The 21,868-nt window shown below is 42.6% G+C and overlaps 1 protein-coding gene across 2 annotated transcripts in view; it reads right to left on the bottom strand.

Moving 5' to 3' along the window:
• CTIF (cap binding complex dependent translation initiation factor) overlaps window positions 1-21,868 on the bottom strand; it is a 318,671-nt gene that overhangs the window by 196,410 nt on the left and 100,393 nt on the right. The window lies entirely within an intron of this gene.

Here is a 21,868-nt window from a genome sequence, read left to right as displayed (position 1 = left end):
CTAAAAAGAAGAGGAAAGAGTTGTTATTCTTGAGGAGCTTCCTGACCCAACGTATAACTCTGCCAATGAGTATTAGCAAGGCTCTTCACCTGAGTGAAATACAGACTCAGTACAATTAACAGTATTTTGGGTGGGCCTCACGTTTCCCCAATTGCTTCTGAGACTCGTTAGGCCTTCCCGTTTTTAATCCCTACTTTAAGAGGATGGTAACTCACATGGACAAGTTTTCTCTGGGCCAAAGAAAATGAGAATAGGAAGTCTCATAGCACACACTGAAAAATTGGTAAATTAGATGGAGCTGAAACCTGTCCCCGTTACTCCAGGGAATTTGCTGTCAATTCAACCATGAGCAGCCAACTGGCAATGATCAAGGACTGAAAGGAACAAGGCAGAAACTGGGTGTTGTGGGTGAATAGTGACTAGAAGATGGTAGGCCACCATGATGTCCTAATGTCCCCCCATTCATCAGCGCAAGCCACTTTGAAAGAGAAAGCATTGACTAAGAATGCCAGGGGACTTCATCTGATACGGAGAGGGCTATGGCTTTGGCTGTGAGCCAGGTGTGACACACACTCCTCCTAAACCTTGGCTTGGAAGGTCTACAGGGTCTATCAGGATTCGGCTTCACAGATGAAAGGCTTGCCAGGTTTAAGACTTCCTGGCCGGCTGGCCAGTTCATTCCTCAGATTTGGCCCTGACTGAATCAAATCCAATCCAGCTACATATCCATTTTCCTGAATTTTAAGGGGGTCCCATTTTGGAGCTGACTGTGAAGCACAGTTTTAGCAGTTCCAGAGGGGTAGCTATGTTAGTCTGTTTTTAACAAAACAGAGAGTGTCCTGTGGCACCTTAAAGACCAACAAATTTATTTGGGCATAAGTTTTCATGGGCAGAAACCCACTTCGTCAGACGCATGAAGTGGAAACCTCAGTTTGGTAGGTATATATACACATGCAAGGATGGGTGAGTTACATCACAGTGAAGAGGGCAAGTGTTAATGAGGTTAATACAACCTGGATGAGGCCGTTCACAACAGCTGATGAGTTTTAGCAGTCACAACAAAAGGGGCATCCTCATCTACAGAGATACAAAAACACCAATCTCCCAACACTTCAGCAGGCTGAGTCATCTGATGAGACATTGGACACCTTTCTTGTTTTCAGCTCTGATAACTACTGTTTGAGATCCAACAGTTACACCATTTCCCCTGGCTCTGCACAAAATCAGATTATGCGATACCACGTAACTCGCATGATAACTGTGCCATTACTATATGTCACCACTGACAAGTGGAAGGGCTTGAGCGCCCAGTTCCCTAATGTACAAAAACAGCATTATGGAGGAATGGGAGGAGGAGGTCTGAAAGGACTAGGCCCAAGATTTTGGTAGTACAGGGTCATTGTTAGCTCTCTCACAAACCATTCAACGACATCTTGCTTACACTTTACTGAAACATTCTTTAGTTCTTTCCACAGGCATTTGCCTTTTAACAACAAGCACTTGGCTAAGGGAGATGAATGCTTTGTCTTTTTGTTTCATAGCCCCAGATTAGTCTGTCGTAAATGTGCAGTTTCTGTCCACCTTCCTCACCCACATGCATCGGGTGACAGACCTCTGAGGAACCCCACTGCTTCAAAGAAAAAGCCACTCTGTGTTATCTCCAGCAAAGCTGTGCACCTTCAGCACACAGCGCCCTCCCTGTCAACACTTACACTTAATAATCGTCTGACGACTGCAGCCCCACTAAGATATGAACCTAAATACATAACCAAAGTGAAAGCAAAGATGCTGTAGGTCAGCACACAGCATTTCATCCTCCCTGTTATGTATTGAACCTCTTGTGTTGCAAACATACAGGGAATACCCAAGTGTTTTAAGAAACCTAAGTCAAATTGAGCTCCTTACCTTTTCTTTTTAAAGTGAAATGGTGCTAGGAGAATGTGTCGGCTTGCCAGGTCTGGAGTCTTTACTCTTCTGTTTGTGCACAGAATAGTTGCAACACATGTAACAGCAAGCTTTCTCTGTACTGCCCTACCGACTTCCCTCAACCCTACAGTAGCCACCATCTAGCCATCAAATGGTAACAATTTTCAGTCACTCACTACCAACCTGAGTAGGATGTGAACCAGCAGCCAAGACAGAAATGTCTATATAGAGTTATCAGTCCCTTGAGCCAGACAGTCTGTGAAATCCACAGGTCTCAATCTTCACCCCCTTCTTTACATTCAGCTGGAGACGTAACTCATGGAAAAGGTGCAGGTAGGGGGATCTTGCCCCTCCCTGCTTGTTGATCTAGAACATGGAGAATCCGCTGTCTGTCATGCCCCTGACTGATTTGTCTCTGATGAGAGATAGGAAATGAAGGCAGGCTTTCCTGCCTGCCCTGAATTCCAACAGATAGATGTGGAGAGTGGTTTCCTGACATGTCCATCTGCCCTGAGTCATGAGGGCATTGAGGTGTACTCCCCATCCAAAGTGATGCATCTGTTGTCATAGTTACTGATGGGGCTGGGTGACAGAAAGGAATGCCTGCATAGATGTTGAGTTGATTTTTCCACCAACCGAGGGCGTTTCCCACTTGCAGAGGAACCATTACGTGCCCGTCCAAGGTGTGTCTCACTGAAGAATAGGTTGTTCTGAGCCAACCCTGGAAACAGTGGAAGCATAGCCTTGTGTGATCAGTCATGAAATTGCAAGCTGCCATGAGTCCCAGGAGCTGTAGACAGAGCCTTATTGTAGTCTAAGGGCTCCCATGAATGGTCCCTACCAGACCCAACCAAGTTATGAATCGGTGTGTAGGAAGGTAGGCACTGGCTGTCAATGAGTCCAAAAATCAGCCCTATAAATTGTATCTTCTGTACAGGATTAACATGGATTTCTTTCCATTCAGCTAGAGACATAACTCATGGAAAAGAACAAGGGCCGTCTGGATGGAAGATAGCACTGCTTCGTAGGCACAGCCCTTGAGTAGCCAGTTGTTGAGGTACGGGAAAACTATGATTGCTTCTCATTGGAGGTAAGCAGCCACTATCATTCTCTCCTTTAGTTGGAAGCAATAGTGCCGGTCCTACGATCTCATAAGAGGAAAGGGTTTTACTCAGAGTATTTCCTTGTGTAAAGAAGGGCAGAGGATAGAGTCGAGTCTTGGATCTGAAACTTCTAAAGGAACTGTAAAGTTTCCAAAGTTCAGGAGGGTGACTCTGGCAGCTATAATTACTTCACTGGAGGAAGGAGATTGGTTTTCAGCTCTTGACCTATAAGATGCCTATTTCCATATAATGATACCTCAATCACGCAGGAAATACTTTTGCTTCATTGTAGGCCAGGATCATTTCCAGTACTGAGTGCCTCCCTTCGGCTGCTCAGGACCAACGATGCCAAATGGATAGGTATCGACAGCGGGGCTGCACCAGCTGACACCAGCCCGAAATGCTTATGCTTGCCCTCTTTGTCCCTCGTAGATGGTACCAAGACCCCATCAGAGCAACATCGCTCTTTCGAGCTCCAGGACTTTCCAGCCCTGCTGGTACTGGTGAGAGATAAAGGTTTTGGAGACCATAGATCTCACAGCAGACCTGAGTGTTTTAGGATCAGGCTCCTTAAGATGAGCGTCTGCATTCCTCTTTTGGTAAACCTTCCCTGAAGACTTCAAAGCCTTCCCTTTTTTTAGAGCAAGGCAGTGCAGCGGTTAAAAGGCACTAGATCCGTCCAGAGACAGATGTGTGTGTGTGTGTGTGGGGGGGGGGGTGTCTCCTGACCCAAATCAGCAGTCAAAGGGAGCGTTCCATCATTAGCACTCTCAGTTTAATCTCCCTGTTCTCCCTTGCCCTGGATTTTGAGCACCAGGCAGAAGTTGCACTTCTGGGGGATGTGGGACTCCCCTAAGCAATGGACACACTTAGAGCAGCCATTGCTAACAAGCATAGCCTCTCCCAGCAGGAGAGGCAGGGTTTAAAACCTGGCAAGCCAGGAATGTCCTGCCAGGAGAATAATGCTCCCCAAGGGGAGGGAGAAGAACTAAACAATCCTCGTACTGCTCACCTCTAACTAACTAACTATCATGAACAACTAACTAACCCTAAACAAACTACTGTAGAAACTGTAAATAGGACAGCCGAGGCAGCTCAAGGACATGCTAAGACTCCGTCTCAGGCCAAGGCAGTTGAGAATGAACCGCGGGTGGTTTGCCCGGGCATCCCGACATAGCCTCAGTGTGCGACACAAGGACGCATAGGGCGCATGTGTGGGTGAACGGACACTGCTAATGGAAAATGTCCAATCAAAGACTCGAGAGGCACATGTGCAGCTGAAATAGAGCACTCACAAGGACACTGCTCAATGAAGAAGCCTGAGTATTGAAGACCGGGACTGGCTAGCTAAGGAGAATGGGACTGGGGTGAGGAGCCAGAGGAAGGGAAGAGACAAGAGTGGAAAGAGACATTGAAGAGAACAGGTCAGAAAAATCTGTGCCCACCAGAGCACATTCCCTTCCTAAGCCTGGAATGATTCACAGATTATAAAGCCAGAAGAAATCACTGTGATCGTGTAGTCTGACCTCCTGCATAACAAAGGCCGTAGGACTTCCCTGAGTAAGCTCCAGTTTGAACTGGAACATATCTTTTAGAAAAACATCCAAAACTGATTTAAAAATTGCAGTGATGGAGAACGTTATCACAACCCTTGGTAAATTATTCCAATGGTTGTTTCTTCTCACTGTTAAAAATGAACACCATATTTCCAGTCTGATTTTGTCTAGCTTCATCTTCCAGACATTGGATCTTGTTTCATCTTTGGATCCCAAGATTCCTGAGTGTCACCATTCCTCTGCTGTCAGCATATATCTGTGCAACCCACTGCCAAAGTGTGTGTGTGTCTCACCCCCACCTTACCATAGTGTCTGAGTGCCTTCCATTAGTGCATTAAACCACATGACCAATATTTCTCATGCATTGGTTGTTCTCCCATCCTCTCCCTAGGACAAAAAGCGTATGTAGTGTCTTGTTTTGGTAAGGAGTTTTTGTGTTGGGGGGAAGTGGAGGAGGCTGGATTTTTTGGATTTTTTAATACACATATTGCTGCATTCGTGTTACAGAAGGCAAACCAAATAAATGTATCTTGCACTTGGAGTGAAAGGTGGTGAGGTCTGTGATGGTTCTTTGTTCCTGGGGTGGAATTCATTCCAAAGTCTTGACCAGCCCCCAAGAAAGTTCTGACCCCACTACAACCTACTACTGCTATCAGTTACTCAGTTAACTCAAGTGGCAGAGCTCTGTATGCTGGAGCTAAAGGTTCTAACCCTGCTGACCACTCATATGGGTGTCAATGTGATGCTATAAAGTGGAATTTCTGTTTTTTCAGTTTGTTTGCTTTTAAAACTGAAGAAGTTACACACACACAAAATACATTAAAAGAACATTATTAAGGTTGCAAAGTCAAGCCCTCAAAAGTTAGGAAATACCAGAATTAAGGATACCTGTGCAACCTCAATTCACACACCCCCTGTGAATATTCATGATGAGACAATCATGATCATACTGTATTTTTTCCACAGGATGCCTGCCTCATTCAGTGTGCTGGATGGGTCTGCTCTGGGGATAATTTATCTTCACAACACTCCTGTGAGTTGAGGCAGTGGTATTATCCCCATTTTACTGATGGAAAACTGAGGCACAGAAAGATTAAAGATAGGTACCCAATGTAAAGAAACCCAGGACTATTTTTTCAGATTACATAGCATTATATAGAAATTTATATTTTCAAAGCACAGCTCCCATTGACTTCAGTTTCATCTGTGCATACTCAGTATTCATAAATCAGACCTCCAGATATGTCAGGCACACAAAAAATTAGAAACACACAATTAGTGCCCACTTGTGAAAAGTATGGTTTAAGTGACTTCCCTAACATCACATAGGAGGCAGAGGCAGGGATGGAATCCAATTCTCCAGGGAAGCATTCAACTGCCTTAAACATGAGAACATCCTTTTCTCTTCCTGAAATCTCTGGCCTCATTTACCACATACCTTCCAACTTCTGCACTGACAACTTTAATTCTGGCATTTCCTAACTTTTGTGTGCTTAACTTTGCAACCTTAATAATATTCCTTTAGTGTAGTTTTGTGTGTGTGTAATATTCAAATACAATGCATCAAATCTGTCTCTCATTTAGATCAGTGCCATTCCACGGAAGTTTGAGGTTGTGTCACTGTAACTGAAATGAGAATTTCCACCAATGAGAATCGAAAGGCTAGAACAAAGTGTTACAGTTTATATGCAGAACATTAGGAAAATAATACTGGTCATGAGATCAGGATACCAGGCCATGTGCCTCCAGACCAGAGGCACAGAGTTAGTCTCCTGTGACACTATTTATATTAGAGGTGAATGAGGACCACTAGTCTACTATAATATTTCTGATAATTACCCTGAAAGCTACTTTTTCAAATGGGCAAAACAAATTTAATTAATTTAGCTATGGTTTACATCTACAAAATCTTGTTCAGATCATGATTTAGTCGAGAGTAGTAGACAAGATAAACGTATTTTTTCTGGTGTGTCTATTTACATTACTTCACTGGAAGGGCTACTGATTTCATTATAAATATTACCCTTAACATTACAGCAACAATGGAGAGAGAAACATGAGTCTTCAGCATGCATTCCAGATAAACAGGTTTCAATGCTGTTCCCCAAGACCAGCAGTTTAGACAATAGGTCTGCCGAACACAGAAGCCCTACCTCAGTTTTCTCAGGGGTGTCTACGGACTATGATTTTAACCCATTGGGATCTTCAGGTCAAGAATTCTCAGCACAGAAGCTGCAGTTTGCAACATTCATGCCAGGGACTGTCAGTCCAGAGTAATCAAATGGTTAATCATGGAAGCTGAGTTCATGATTTTAGGAAGATCAGCTGTCAAAAGGAGACAGCTTCCCCTTCCCAAGTAGTCATAACCATTCCCATGAAATATAAGATGAAAATGTGGTTTCATATCACAAATACACTATTATGATTAAAGTCATGGAGTTTATGGCCAGAAGGGGCCATCAGATCATCTCATCTGACCTCCTACCTGCCACAGGCCACCAATACCACCTAGCACGCACCCACTAAACCCAACAACTGAAATTAGACCAAGCTATTACAACCCCCAGGAGACTAGACTATTATGAGCCACATGCAGAGAATAAGAGGGACTATGATTAAGTGAGGTATACCCTGATTAAGTGAGACATAATCCTGGCATGTGACCTGCACCCACAAGTTGCAGAGGAAGACAAAAAGCCCCACAATCACTGCCAATCTGACCTGAGGGAAAACTCCTTCCCAACCCCACATATGGCAATCAGATCTTGAGCATGTGAGCAAGAACCAGACAGCCAAGCACCCAAAAGAGCAAATGCTCTGTGCCACCCAAAATTCCAGCGCTCCCCATCCAATGTTCCATCTCCAGCCATGGCCATCTCTGATGCTTCAGGGGAAGAAGACAACAAAACAAAACAAAAACAGAAAACACTGGGGGTTGAGAAGGATCCCTTCCATAGCCCTTTATCAGTTTCCTAAGCCATTCATTTATCCAATTCTCTATTTAAAGTTGCATGGATCAACCGGTAATAAACTGCATGCCATTTCAGTCACTCACTTCAATGCAAACGTCTCTCCAAGCTTAAGATTTTTATTTCAAGCCAACTGTTTAAATAGATTCCAATCATAATTTAAAAGCTGTGGTGTGTTCAGTTGTGAAGTCTGAGAGAACTGAAGGAACAGTGAGATAGTGTATATGTAAGCCTATACAAGGCATAGATGTGTACACTCTCAGTATGGTACTGAGACTCAGTAATCAAAGAGGTTGGTTCTCTAATCCTGATGCAAAAAAGCATGCAGACATAAAGGTAGTTTAAGATAGATCCCTGGGACTGCAATTATAACTACAATCAGCTTTAAACTTCAACATCCCAATGACCCAACCCGGAGGTTTAAATAATCAATTGCACTGAAGTGGAATTGGAATATTACTCTCAAACATTAATTAAACTATTAACAGTGATGATTGAAAGACAGGCTCCTGAGAGTATTATAAATGCTTAGACAGATTAAGATTAGATAAAACAGATCCTACACACGTTATAGACCAGGCACATCAGGGACTCAGTTCTCAAAATCCTGTGAGCACAAATGCAGGTGGACGAAATCTACATCAATGGTGTGCCTAATGTGTGTGCAGTCACAGCACCTGTGCCCACATATCCATAGTGAAAGCACAAGCAAATTGACAGCCATGAGTCTAACTGGCTATTTATGCATGCAATTGCAGTAAATTCCCCCAAATAAATTAGACATTTAAATGCACATAGAGTGGGTTCTGAAAATCTGCCCATTTATGACACAAACGTTTCTATCATTCCGCATCACCCATTTCTTAGCAAATCAATCTGAATAGAGAATGCTGTTTGTTACAGTAGTATCAGGGTGGATAATCAATCATTTTTTTAAAAATCAGATTTTTAAACTTTAATTAAATATTTTTCTTTTTAAAATTTAGTATGAAATGATGATAAACTGCGTCAAAGGCCTAATTTTATTATAATCTATTAAATCATTTAAATTAAATAAAAATAATATTAAGCAGTACATAAGAATGGCCATACTGGGCCAGACTAATGGTCCATCTAGCCCAATATCTGTCTTCTGACAATGGCCAGTGACAGATGCTTCGGAGGGAATGAACAGAACATGGGCAATTATTGAGCGATCCATCCCATTGTCTAGTCCCAGCTTCTGGCAGTCAGAGGTTTAGACACACCCAGAGCATAGGGTTGTGTCCCTGATGATCTTGGCTAATAGCCTTTGATGGATCTATCCTCCATGAACTTATCTAGTTCTTTTTTGAACCCAGTTCTATTTTGGCCTTCACAAAATCACCTGGCAACCAGTTCCAAAGGTTCACAATGCACTGTGTGAAGTAGTATTTCCTTTTGTTTGTTTTAAACCTGCTACCTATTAATTTCATTGGGTGATCCCTGGTTCCTCCATTATGTGAAGGGGTAAATAACACTTCCCTTTCCACTTTCTCCATACCATTCATGATCTTATAGACCTCTATCATATCCCCCCTTCGTCATCTCTTTTCTAAGATAAACACTCCCAGTCTTTTTAATCTCTCCTCAAATGGAAGATGTGCCATACCCCTCATCATTTTAGTTACCCTTCTCTGTATCTTTTCTAATTCTAATACATATTTTTTGTGATGGAGGGGACCAGAATAGCATGCAGTATTCAAGGCTGGGCATACCATGGAGTTCTATAATGGTATTATGATATTTTCTGTCTTATTATCTACCCCTTTCCTAATGGTTCCTAACATTCTGTTAGCTTTTTATGACTGCCACTGCACATGGAGCAGATGTTTTCAGAGAACTATCCATGATGACTCCAAGATCTCTTTCTTGAGTGGTAACAGCTAATTTGGACCCCATCCTTTTGTATGTATATTGTAGTTGGGATTATTTTTTCCAATGTGCATTACTGTGAACTTATCAACATTGAATTTCATCTGCCATTTTGTTGCCCAGTCACTCGGTTTTCTGAGATTCTTTTGTAACTCGTGGCAGTCATCTTTGGTCTTAACTATCTCAAGTAATTTTGTATAGTCTGCAAACTTAGCCACCTCACAATTCACCCCCTTTTCCAGATCATTTAGGAATATGTTGAACAGCACTGGTCCCAGTACACATCCTTAGGGGACCCCTCTACACCTCTCCACTGTAAAACTGACCATTTATTCCTATCCTTTATTTCCTGTCTTTTAACCAGTATTCGATCCATGAGAGAACCTTCCCTCTTATCCCACGACTGCTTACTTTACTTAAGAGCCTTTGGTGAGGGACCTTGTCAAAGGCTTTCTGAAAGTCCAAGTACATTATATCCACTGGATCACCCTTGTCCACATGCTTGTTGACTCCCCTCAAAGAATTCTAAGATTGGTGAGGCATGATTCCCCTTTACAGCACCCATGCTGACTTTTCCCCAACATATTGTGTTCATCTATGGGTCCGACTGTTCTGTTCTTTACTATAGTTTCAGCCAATTTTCCTGATACTGAAGTTAGGCTTACTGGCCTGTAAATGCCAGGATTGCCTCTAGAGCTCTTTTTTAAAAATCAGCATTACATTAGTTATCCACAAGTCATCTGGTACAGAGGCTGATTTAAATGATAACTTACATACCATAGATAGTAGCTCTGCAATTTCATATTTCAGGTTTTTTCAAAACTCTTGGGTGAATACCATCTGGTCTTGGTGACCTGTTAGTCTTATCAATTTGTTCCAAAATCTCCTCTATTGTCCCTCAATCTGGGACAGTTCCTCAAATCTGAAACCTAAAAAGAATGGCTCAGGTGTGTGAATCTCCCTCACATCCTCTGAAGTGAAGATCAATGCAAAGAATTTGTTTAGATTCCCTGCAACAGCCTTGTTTGCTGCCAAAGTTTTAAAGAAAGAAAGTCAAACAAAGATAGAAGTCACTGGTTAAACACCTGGAACCAGTTTCAGAGGAGTAGCCGTGTTAGTCTGTATACAGCAAAAACAACAAGAGTCCTGTAGCACCTTAAAGACTAACAAATTTCTGCAGGCATAAGCTTTCGTGGACTGCAACCCACTTCGTCAAATGCATGAAGTGGAAACCACAAATAGGAGGTGTGTGTGTGTGTATATATATATATATTTATATATTTATGTATTTATATATATATAAATTTCTGTGGACATTTCTGCCCACTTGGTCAGATGCATGAAGTGTAAACCACAAATAGGAGGTGTGTATATATTTTCATGGGCTGCAACCCACTTTGTCAAATGCATGAAGTGGAAATCACAGATAGGAGGTATATATGTATACATCCAAGGGTATTATCCTATATATATACTTCATGCATCTGACAAAGTGGGTTGCAGCCCACGAAAGCTTATGCCCGCAGAAATTTGTTAGTCTTTAAGATGCTACAACACTCTCATTGTTTTTGCTGGAACCAGTTTGTTGATGTGCTAACCCAGCTATAACTGCCTCTTACAGGTACATCGAGAATATTTTTTTAATTTTAGTTTCTTCATCTAATTCAGTTCAATGACTTATATTTCATTCAAAGTTAAGAAAGTGACTGAGTTTTGAAAAAACAGGAAATCTTGTTTTCCTCTTCCAATCTATGAATAAAAATTAGGTGTGAGGGTGAGATCTACTAGTTCGAAAGGCTGAAGGACATGGGGACCTGAAACAATCAGTTTAATTCGCTAACTACAGATAATACTTCGTTTGTTTAATAAATCAGTTGGTTTTATGTATTCAGCATATTTTAAAATGCTTTTTGTGCATTTTAATTAATTACAATTTCCATCCAAAGAAAGTTTGACACAAATCTCGAGTAAAATCTAATAAATAAGATATGCATCATTCACCATTTTCCTAACATAATACAAATGTAAAAATTAAGAATCTGAATAAATGTATATTAAGCTATACAACTACATAAATAAATGTGTATAGATATAGTGTATCATGGTTGGCAAAAAACAGTGCCAAATTTAGCATCAAGGCTATATTTAGTTGCAAACCAACTTTATTAATGGTTACCAATCAATGAGAATCATAACAACAAAAGAATGGCCGTACTGGGTCAGACCAATGGTCCATCTAACCAAGTATCCGGTCTTCAGACAGTGGCCAATGCCAGGTGCTTCAGAGGGAATTAATAGAACACATAATCATCCAGTAATCCACCCCGTCGCCCATTCCCAGCTTCTGGCAACAGCAATACCTGCCCATCTGGCTAACAGCCATTGAGGGACCTACCTTCCATGAACTTATCTACAGTAGTTTTTTAACCCCATTATAGTCTTGCCCTTCACAACATCCTCTGACAAAGAATTCCACAGGTTGACTGTGAACTGTGTGAAGAAATACTTCCTTTTGTTTGTTTTAAATCTGCTGACTATTCATTTCATTTGGTGACCCCTAATTCTTGTATTATGAGAAGGAGTAAATAACACTTCCTTATTTACTTTCTTCACACCAGTCATGATTTTATAGACCTTTATCATTTCCCCCCTTTCCAGCTTGAAAAAGACGAGTAAGTCCCAGTTTTATTCATCTCCCCTCATATGGAAGCTTTTCCATACCCCTAATCAAACTTTCTTTAGGAAAATAACTGAAAAGTAAAAATCCAAAACAGGACTCAAATTGATTATTTATATCAAGTTTCTCTGCTTGTTGATTAAAATCACTTGGAGTTCAATCAATCAATCCCAATAAGTACGGCATATAAAAATCACTATACTTTCCATTACCAAAAGTAATATAAACAGTTGGCTGAGCTTTGACCTTCCCAGTCACTTAAATACTGGGATTATCCTGGGTACTATGTGCTTATCACTTGGTAAATTTCCCATGGATAAGACCCTTCACCACACTGCCTCATCAGTTGTCCAGTGGCCACCAGATGTATCTTGGCCTCACACTATCAGCTAACAGTGCTCACAGCTCCTATAGGCCCCAAGCACAGGCACTGAGCCTGGGACCAAATCTCAGCCCCTATGTTGTGATGTTTAGACTATTGGATTGGTCCCACATTTTCGCTTTCAATGGTGATCCACAAAAAATCTTTTTAAAGCCACTCCTATAATATCCCAAAACTAAAGCACTTCCGGATTTCAAGCACAAATTAATTCCCTCTACACTAAACTTACCGGCAGCAAACTTATTTTCCTGCATTAAGGCACCCAAAAGGCCTCTTGAAATATAGAGGCCTGAGAGATGCATTCCAGCCAGGCCTTTAGCAGTTAGGCCATGCATTATGCAGACAGGTTAAGTATTTACGCACACACACAAAATCATGTCACACACAAAATCATGTCATTAAAAGAATAAGCCCATGGTTAACAGCAAGCGAAGCACATGATTTCAGCATTCCTCAATCGACTTTCATTAAACACTACCAGATTATACCTTGGTTGAATGACTGAACTGGCTGCTTCTCCCTTGGCTGTCAGACCTTGATCCAGACCCATGCCTGGAGCCTGAACTAGGCCGGGATCCTGAACTCCCACTGCTGCTGTGATCCCACTCTTCCTAGAAACAACAAACAGCTCACTTTAGTCAAGTACAACTTAATTTCTACCCTAATGAAAAATGCCAGTCTAATATAGTAGAGAGGCTGTGTAGCCTAGATCTTGCATGGATGGCACAGGAGGCAAGAATTCCCAAGAATTTGTGGCCCTACCCCCAGTTTAGTTTGTTGCCTTAGGTAAGTCACTTAACATCTTCGGACCAAATTCTGCCTTTATTTACACACTATGCAACCCAAACAACTACAACAGGGTTGCATGATGTTTGAGTCAAGGCAAGATTTGGCCCTTCACACTTCAGTTTCCCCATTTATAAAACCAGGATAATAATGCTTATTTCTCTTCTTGTTGTGAGGACTAATTAATGTTTATTCAGCAGCACGATGTACTACATCATTAATTACCAAAGAGAAGCAATATACATTCGTCTAGTGCATTTTCTTCCGTCTCAGTTTATTTTTCCGCAGTCAGACACCACCTGTTCACACACCTTGAAAACATCTAGGCTCCGCCCGCCCAGTTTACTAAACAACTGTCACTATTTTCACGTGTGAAACCATTGTTCCAAACGTACTGTCTTTATCCTCACCACACTTCCTATAATGTCAAAGAATCTGCAGGTTTCTGCGACTCCTGGTGGGGGCGAAAGGCGTCACTAGAAAACTAAAAAAACCGAGAATCCTGTAGCACCTTAAAGACTAACACATTTCTGTGGGCATAAGCTTTGGTGGGCTGCAACCCACTTTGTCAAATGCATGAAATGGAAATCACAGAAAACTAGAATAACTGATATGACAAGACATTTATCCAAATAACCCTAGAGGGGGATTTTGGGGGGGGAGGTGGGGGGGCAGTGGGGGAAGGGAAAATGTCTTTTGGCAGGCTTACGTCTTACAAGGTATGCTTTGAAAAGGGCTTTGAAGTGGCCAAGTATGCAAAAAATATTATGCAGTACAGAAGGCTGAACTCCATTAAGTATTTTTAGAAACTGGAAAATAAATCAAGGTCTTTGTACTAGAAAACAAGTGTAAATGCGAACATGCTAAGGAGAGCTTTTGTCATCTCACAAGCACTAACTGGGCCGACTGCACTCTTAGCTCACTTCTAACTCAGCTTAGCTTAGCGCTGATCTCCCGTCCCCTTGGCTGCAGCTCGAGCCTGCACTGGTCTTGTCACCCTGCGACAGTGCACACTGCCTGGGTCCTTAGGCGAACAGGAGGGGAGTGGAAGGCACTTTGAAAGACCCCCCCCCAGGCCACTTTTGGCCCACAGGTCATGGGTTGGCAACCACTGAGCTAGGCGAACCAGTCCTGAGGTCTGGAGGAGATGGGTTAGGAGGGTGTGTGGTCTCTGCCCAGAGATGTTCCACCAATGACACGTGGGAATCCATGCTGACACAGAGAGAGCCCTCTGACTTTCAAACACATTTAACTCTTCGGTAACTAGATACTTCCGATGTGTAGATCACCTGGGACTTAGCTAACTTCTGTGGTTTGGGAGAAGGCCATTGCTGAGAAATAGTGAGGGTAACACAAGACACAATCAGGTGGCCAAGATAAGATGAATCATAGATAAGGCTTGGACGCTCAGGCAGTCATCTAGTCCAACCCCTACCCAAAGCAGGACCAATCCCAACTAAACCATCCCAGCCAGGGCTTTCTCAAGCCGCTCCTTAAAAACCTGTAAGGATGGAGATTCCACCACCTCCCTAGGTAACCCATTCCAGTGCTTCACCATCCTCCTAGTGAAAAACTTTTTCCTAATATCCAACCTAGACATCCCCCACTGCAACTTGAGACCGTTGCTCTTAGTTCTGTCATCTACTACCACTGAGAACAGTCTAGTTCCATCCTCCCTGGACCTCCCCTTTCAGGTAGTTAAAGGCTGTTATCAAATCCCCCCTCACTCTTCTCTCCTGCAGACTAAACAAGCTCAGTTCCCTCCACCTCTCCTCATAAGTCACGTGCTCCAGCCCCCTAATCATTTTCGTTGCCTTCCACTGGACTCTCTCCAATTTGTCCACATCCTTTCTATAGTGGGGGGCCCAAAACTGGACACAGTACTCCAAATGAGGCCTCAGCAGTGCCGAATAGAGGGGAATAATCACTTCCCTGCATCTGCTGGCAATGCTCCTACTAATGAAGGAAAGACATGTATGGCGCCCACTGCTGGGGTACAGCAAGGTGGCAGCTGTGAGAAGTAGTTAGGTAGTATGAGGCATGCGGACATCTACAGAACCTAGAAGAATCTCATTTTGTCAGTGGGAGGGTAAGCAGAAAAAAAAGCTGAGAATAGAATGGGGTGAAATTTTTCTACCAAAACTTTTTTTTCCAAAAAATGCAGATTCGGATCGATCAAAATGTTTTGTGAATTCATGTCTATTTCAGCAAACTGTTTCTGTCAAAATAACTAAAACCAAACCCTGAAACAAACAATTCTGGGGAAAAAAAAAAAAAAAGCATTTCGGTTTGACATTTCCTAAACTAAATGTTTTGACTTTTTGTTTTGACATTACCTTTAATTTTCTTTTTTAAAAAAATTTAAAAAGGAGAAAAAAATTTAAATAGAAATAAATTCATTCAACTCAAAAAAAATTATTTTTTAAATTTTTTTTTTGGACTTGCCAACAAACTGAAAATCCGTTTTTCTTCATACAGCGTGAGAAGAGTTGTGGACTTCACTTCTATGTTCTAAGGACTGAGACTACAGCATCCAAAAGGGTAAGGCCACAGGTGAGAAAATCTTTTGGGTCAAGTGTCAAAGAAAGCAAATCCTACATTCCGTTAGCACTGGCTTTTGACGTCTTTAAAATGAGGTCACAAATACCAGGGATTGCACAGCTGGCAATCCTACTGCTGCTAGTTGTGACGTCACTTCTGGGATATCTTCCAAAAACCAGGAAGTACTTGAAGGATTTCAAAGATGAAAAAAAGAATTCCCCAGAGGTGCATTAAAATGTTTTTCTGTGCCAAATACCCTCCTAACAGCATGGTAGTGGGAATATTCAGCACCTAGAGCTGAGTTTAACCCAATTTTAAGTTTTAAAGAGTTGCTGATGTTCTAATAAAGCACCAGGATTAAAGTTTTTGAACCCCAGTTCTATAAAACAGAAAATAAGACTCAACATGTACATCAACATGCTGGAAGAGAGGCCATGGAGATAAATTATTTTCTATACCACATTCTCTGGGATTGCCATAAATTGAAAGGCTTCTGTCCAAAATTAGAAGAAGGTATTTTGGGGATACATCCCCCAAATTTCTACCACTGTGGTGTCAGGAAAACGTGCTGATTGAATTTTTGTGATTGCAGCCAATTAAACCAGATACCTCAGCAAATGCCTAACATTACACGTGAATAGTCCTACTGATGTCAATGCTTAAAGTTAGACATATACCCATGTAATTTGCTGAACTGAGGCCGATGGCTACATAAACAAATACCAACTACAGAAATGTGGTTGACCAAAATAAAAGAATTAAGAGAAATGGAGAGATTTATTGCCTATATTAGATTAACATCTGAATTATGGGAGGAAATATGGGCCAAATGCAAAGAATAAATAATAAAGCAATGATGTTTATTTATTAACTTTTACTAAATCAGTTTGTATATTGTGACTCATACCCTATATGTCTCATCTCTGCTGTATTCCTTTATCCTTTGTATTTTTCATCCTCTCTTTTGATGCTTCCATTAAAAAAATTAGTCAACAACTTATGAAAAGTTAGTAATTAAAGAGTTGCTGATATGTCATGTAGGCGATTAAAGAAAAGACAAAGCCTGGGTAGCCTGGTTGGCTCAACACAACTATGCTCAAATTCATTAGCACTGTATCATGGGCAACAGAGGTATTAACCCCACAGAAGTAGCAAGGACAGTGTCTGCAGTTTTACTCCCATTAAGTTATTGTGGATTTACACCAGTATTAGTAAGCTCAGAATCCCAGCTGGCCCACTGAATAGATGTCGGATGGTAAGACCTTTCAGCCTCTATTTACCTGCGTGGAATTCAAATGGTCAAAAGTGTTTCCCCACTATAAGTACTCAGAGTGGCTGTACATTTTTTTTAAAATAAACCCATGAAACATGGAAGGATAAGAGTCATCTTCAATTTATTTTGTGTGTGTGGGTTAGAGAACGAGCTGTCATCACTAAACCCTGTGAATGATCCTGGCAGACCAACAGCAAGAATGTGTGGATGCTGAAAGAATATGCAAATAAAGTTACTCAAAAAAAAGAAGTCTTTAATTGGACCATGAAAATAAAAAAGCATTCACCAGCAATCAGATAAAGCAGACTTTACTGAAAGTTTCATAGAGTTTAAGGCCAGAAGGGCCCATTATGTCTAGTCTAACTGCCTGTATCTCACAGGCCACAAATTCCACCCAATTACCCCTATGTTGAGCCCAATGACTTAAACCAAAGCATTTCAATCCTTAGGAGATTAAACTGTTGTGTGCCACAGTTAGAGATCAGGAAAGACCAAGATGCCACCGGTACCCAAAGCCCCTGCAATGACAGGGAATTGATTAACTGAGAGATGCCCAGATGATCCTAGCGGGCAATCCATGTCCCATGCTGCAAAGGACAGCAAAAAACAAAAAATAACAAAAACCAAAACACGCAAGGTCCCTGCCAATCTGACTAGAGAGAAAATTCCTACCCAATCCAAATCGGCGATCACTGTGACCCTGAGCATGTGGGCAAGACACACCAGCCAGGCACCTGACACGTAGTACCACCTCAGAGCGCTGATCCACCCTGGCCAGGGTCTCATCTCCAACTGTGGCTGATGCTTCAGAAGAAGGCAAAAAAAAACAAAAACACAGGGCAAAAAATTCCTTCCTGATCCCTGCAGGCCACTAGCTGAAGCCCTGAACCGTGAGATTTCATTGTAGTCATGCAGAGCTGCCAGGCTGCTCATATTTCCAACAAAGCAGCAGGACTACAGACAAAGTTCCACATATAGGATTTTTGTTATGAGGAAATTAATTTAATATGCATGAATCTCTTGACTGCTGGAAGGCTGTGTCACAGCTGCCACTGGCCATGGAACATGGTCACTGTGGCAAGAAGTTCTCTGCTCCTCATCCCTGTCTCACACAGACATGATCCCAGGTGACAACTAAATCCATCCCCCCTTCCCAGCATGATCCCTTGCTGTCTTGCCACACAAGAAACTAAACCTTCTCTCAGCTTTCCAGTCTTCTCCCACATACAAAAAGAACTGTACCTTTAAGCCTCCACTCTCCCCACCTCTCTATTTCAGCTGCTTATCTAAACTTTGAAAACTACACTCCTCATCAGGTTGGGAACATATAGTGGGGCTTATGGAAAACACCTGCAAGGAACTGGAGAGGTGGGATGGCACTCAGGCAGGAATCCTGACCTACAAAATAGCCTTGCAAATCCCCAGTCCTCTGCAAACCCCATAGATGTAACAAGGCTTGTGAGCAGAAGCCCATGCTAAAAAGGACAGCTTGAAACTCAGTAGCCCCCCTTTCTTTTTTTAGAACGTCACCAGGCCCCATCTCACAGCTAGACAGAGCACCACAAAGGTTTCCCTACAGTTGCTGTTTCTTTGATGGTCATCATGTGTCTGAGAAGTGTTCTTCAGTGTGGGCTTTTTATTTTTCCTATAGTAATAATAACTCGGTCTTACATAGTGCTTTCCATCAGTAGATCCCAAAGTGCTTTACAGAGGGTATCACTACTGCCATTTTACAGATGCATTAACTGAGGCACAGAGCTGGGGAATACCTTGCTTGACGGCCCCCAATAAGTCAGTGGCTAGAACGTGGGTCTTTGGAGCCCCACACCAGTGACCTAGTCACTGATTCACACTGCCAACCTCTGTCCCTTGAAAACTAGCTGGCAAGTCTGATTCCATGTTAATAAACAATGCATTGCACTTACACGGCAATTTTCATCTTCAGAGCACTTCACAGAATGAACTAATTAATTCTCTTGATCTTCCTTCCTCAAGAGAGGATTCTTTCTGCTGCTCCAATGCAGACTTAAAAACTCTATGTTAAAAAGGAATAAAAGAAGAACTTGCCGGATGTGCATGCAACATACGGGCATCCCAAGATCTTCCACACACTTCCTCTCGGCCTGCTGGTAAAAGTGTGCATGTGGCTAACTTAGCTGTGTAGTGGGAAATGCATGACGAGAGCCATTAGTGGCCTATACAGAATAGCAAATTCTCATTTAAAGTGATAGAGCATGTCCACACAGGGAAAAAAAAAAAAAAAAAAAAGACTCATGGCAGCAAGTCTCAGACCTGGGGTCAACTGATTCGGCCTCGCACTACAGGGCTACAAATAGCAGTGTAGACGTTCCCCTCTGGATCTGAAATCTGGAGTGGGGGAGGTCTCAGCGCCTGAGCAGGGTGCTGCTTTAGTGCACGATCATGTCAGCTGATCGGGCTCTAGGACTTGCTGCTGTGATATATATATATTTTGCAATGTAGATAATAGAATCATAGAAGATTAGGGTGGGAAGGGACCTCAGGAGGCATCTAATCTAGATGTACCCATAATGGGAATTCACTGTTATTTGTAAGCAAAAATGCTCCACTTTCTGAAGTGACTGAGAACCAGACTGTGCATCCGACATGCTCGGTCTGTGTCAGTTTTACAACCTGTAGGGCTGGATTTATTCCGTTCCCATTTAGAATTTGTCCATTCTATACAAAACAGGGAACTGTACCTTTGAGTCCTAGGCTGCACTTGCTCCATACACAAAGCCACCTATATGAACGATATTCACGACGCCACCCTTCACTCTATTGTAAACACTGGTGAATGTGTGCTAGAAAGTGTGCTTATTGCAAAGTTAACACACCATTAGCACTCTTCTTCTAATCGGAAAGAGGCTCCACAACACAACTGCACTGAGCTAAATCCAGGAGGTTGAGAAACACTGGCCAATTAGCAGCAGCTCCTCCCCCACCCCCCAACGTCCCAACTGATCAATGGGTACCAGAGATTCCTGGTGGGAGGAGCTACCTATTGTACCTTGGTAAGTCTCTCTCTCCCTTGCTACTGAGACTGTCCACCTTTCACCGCCACCCCCATCAATTTCCCCCACCTGTTGATGTGGGTGGGTGGCACTGGGCCACACTGAGAACATTACTGCAGTATTCTTTACGAGCGGTCGCATCTTGAAACCATTCAGAAACTGCAGCTGCAGTAGAATTGCCTGCTTCTTAGAGCACTGTGCAGCATAAGAGATCAGCACTCCTGTGTTCTATGAGATATACTGGCAACTAGCTGATTTCCAGGTTCAATTTAAAAGTGCTGTTTTTGACCCACAAAGCCCTAGAAGATTTGACTGTTCCCTGCCGAAGAAGCCACTGCTGGCATCACGTGACAAGACAGTATTTGCTGTCTGCTGAGGCTAAGGACCTTGGAGTTTAAATGGGAAGGGGCAAGCAACAGGGGGTTCTCAGTGAGGGGGAATTATCACCCTTCAGCCATAACACCTTCCAAAATCTACGGCATGTTGCAAGATGCACCTGTCTCAAGAGTGGGGGTTAGGAGAGTAGATAAGGAAGCAGGTAAGGAACGTATTTGATGGAGAATCTTTTTCATGCCTCTTTTACACTGAAATTTTACCATCAACAATTAACTTATTATTAACAATACTAACACCTCCACAAATCATGTTTTAGTGTTCTAGTAGCACCTGGGCACCTCAAACAACACCAGGGCCAGTTGTGAGAGGCACTGGACATTTAGGGTATTCCCACACTGCAATTTAAACCTCATGTCTGGCCTGTGCTAGCTGACAAGGGCTAATGGGGCTCAGGCTAAGGGGCTGTTTAATTACAGTGTAGACATTTGGGCTCAGGCCGCAGCTCAAGCTCTGGGACCCTTCCACCACTCAGGGTCCTACAGCCTGGGCTCCAGCCCAAGCCTGAACATCCACACCACAATTAGCCTGAGCCCTGCAAGCCCATGTCAGCTAGCACAGGCCAGACACAGGTTTTTAATTGCAGTGTAGACATACACAGAATGGGAGTCCCAGCCCTGGAGCACTTACAGTCTGATAGATGAGCCAGAAAAAGTGAGCGGGAAGGATGTGACATACAAACAGGATGAACAATGTGCTGATCTTCAATCATCAACGTTAGCACCATGATTGTGAGGTTTTTTGTTTTGGTTTTGATGACTTTTTAATTATTACAAGTCCCTAGGGATGTCTTGGTGGGCACAATATCTATACGTCAAAATAAACTGAAATATAGAATTATACAGTTGTGGCATGTCCCCTGTCTTGCAAAATTAGAATGTGACACTATGAAATCCTGAATCTTGGCTTCACAGGATGACGTCTTAGAGCTGGTCTACACTAGAGAGTTTTGTCGACAAAATCTGGCTTTTGTCAACAAAACAGTGGAGGTGTGCAGACTAAAATGCTCCCTCCTCCCACCGATGAACTCCCCTGCTATGCCAACATTATAAAACCACCTCAACGAGAAGTGTAGGGCTTAGGTCAGCTTAGTTAGGGCAGTACAGTGTCACTGTAGACACTGCGTCCCTTACATGGCTGTGGGGCTGTCATTCTGGTCAATTTCAGTGCTCCACTGGTGCGGTGAAATTGACGAGAAAGCCACCCTGAGAGCTGAGCAGCTGGACCCACCTCCCAGATGCCAGCAGGGCAAGAAGACCAGGCAGCTTGTCTCCACTCCAGGCTGGGAGCAGAGTGAAAAGCCCTGGCAGCTTCTCCACTTGCTCCCCACCAAGAGC

Source organism: Emydura macquarii, unplaced genomic scaffold (assembly GCF_026122565.2).
Source record: "Emydura macquarii macquarii isolate MOO-44397 ecotype Brisbane River unplaced genomic scaffold, CSIRO-AGI_Emac_v2 contig_1045, whole genome shotgun sequence".
Classification (NCBI taxonomy): domain Eukaryota; kingdom Metazoa; phylum Chordata; order Testudines; family Chelidae; genus Emydura; species Emydura macquarii.
This window is presented reverse-complemented; position numbering and strand designations above follow the sequence as displayed.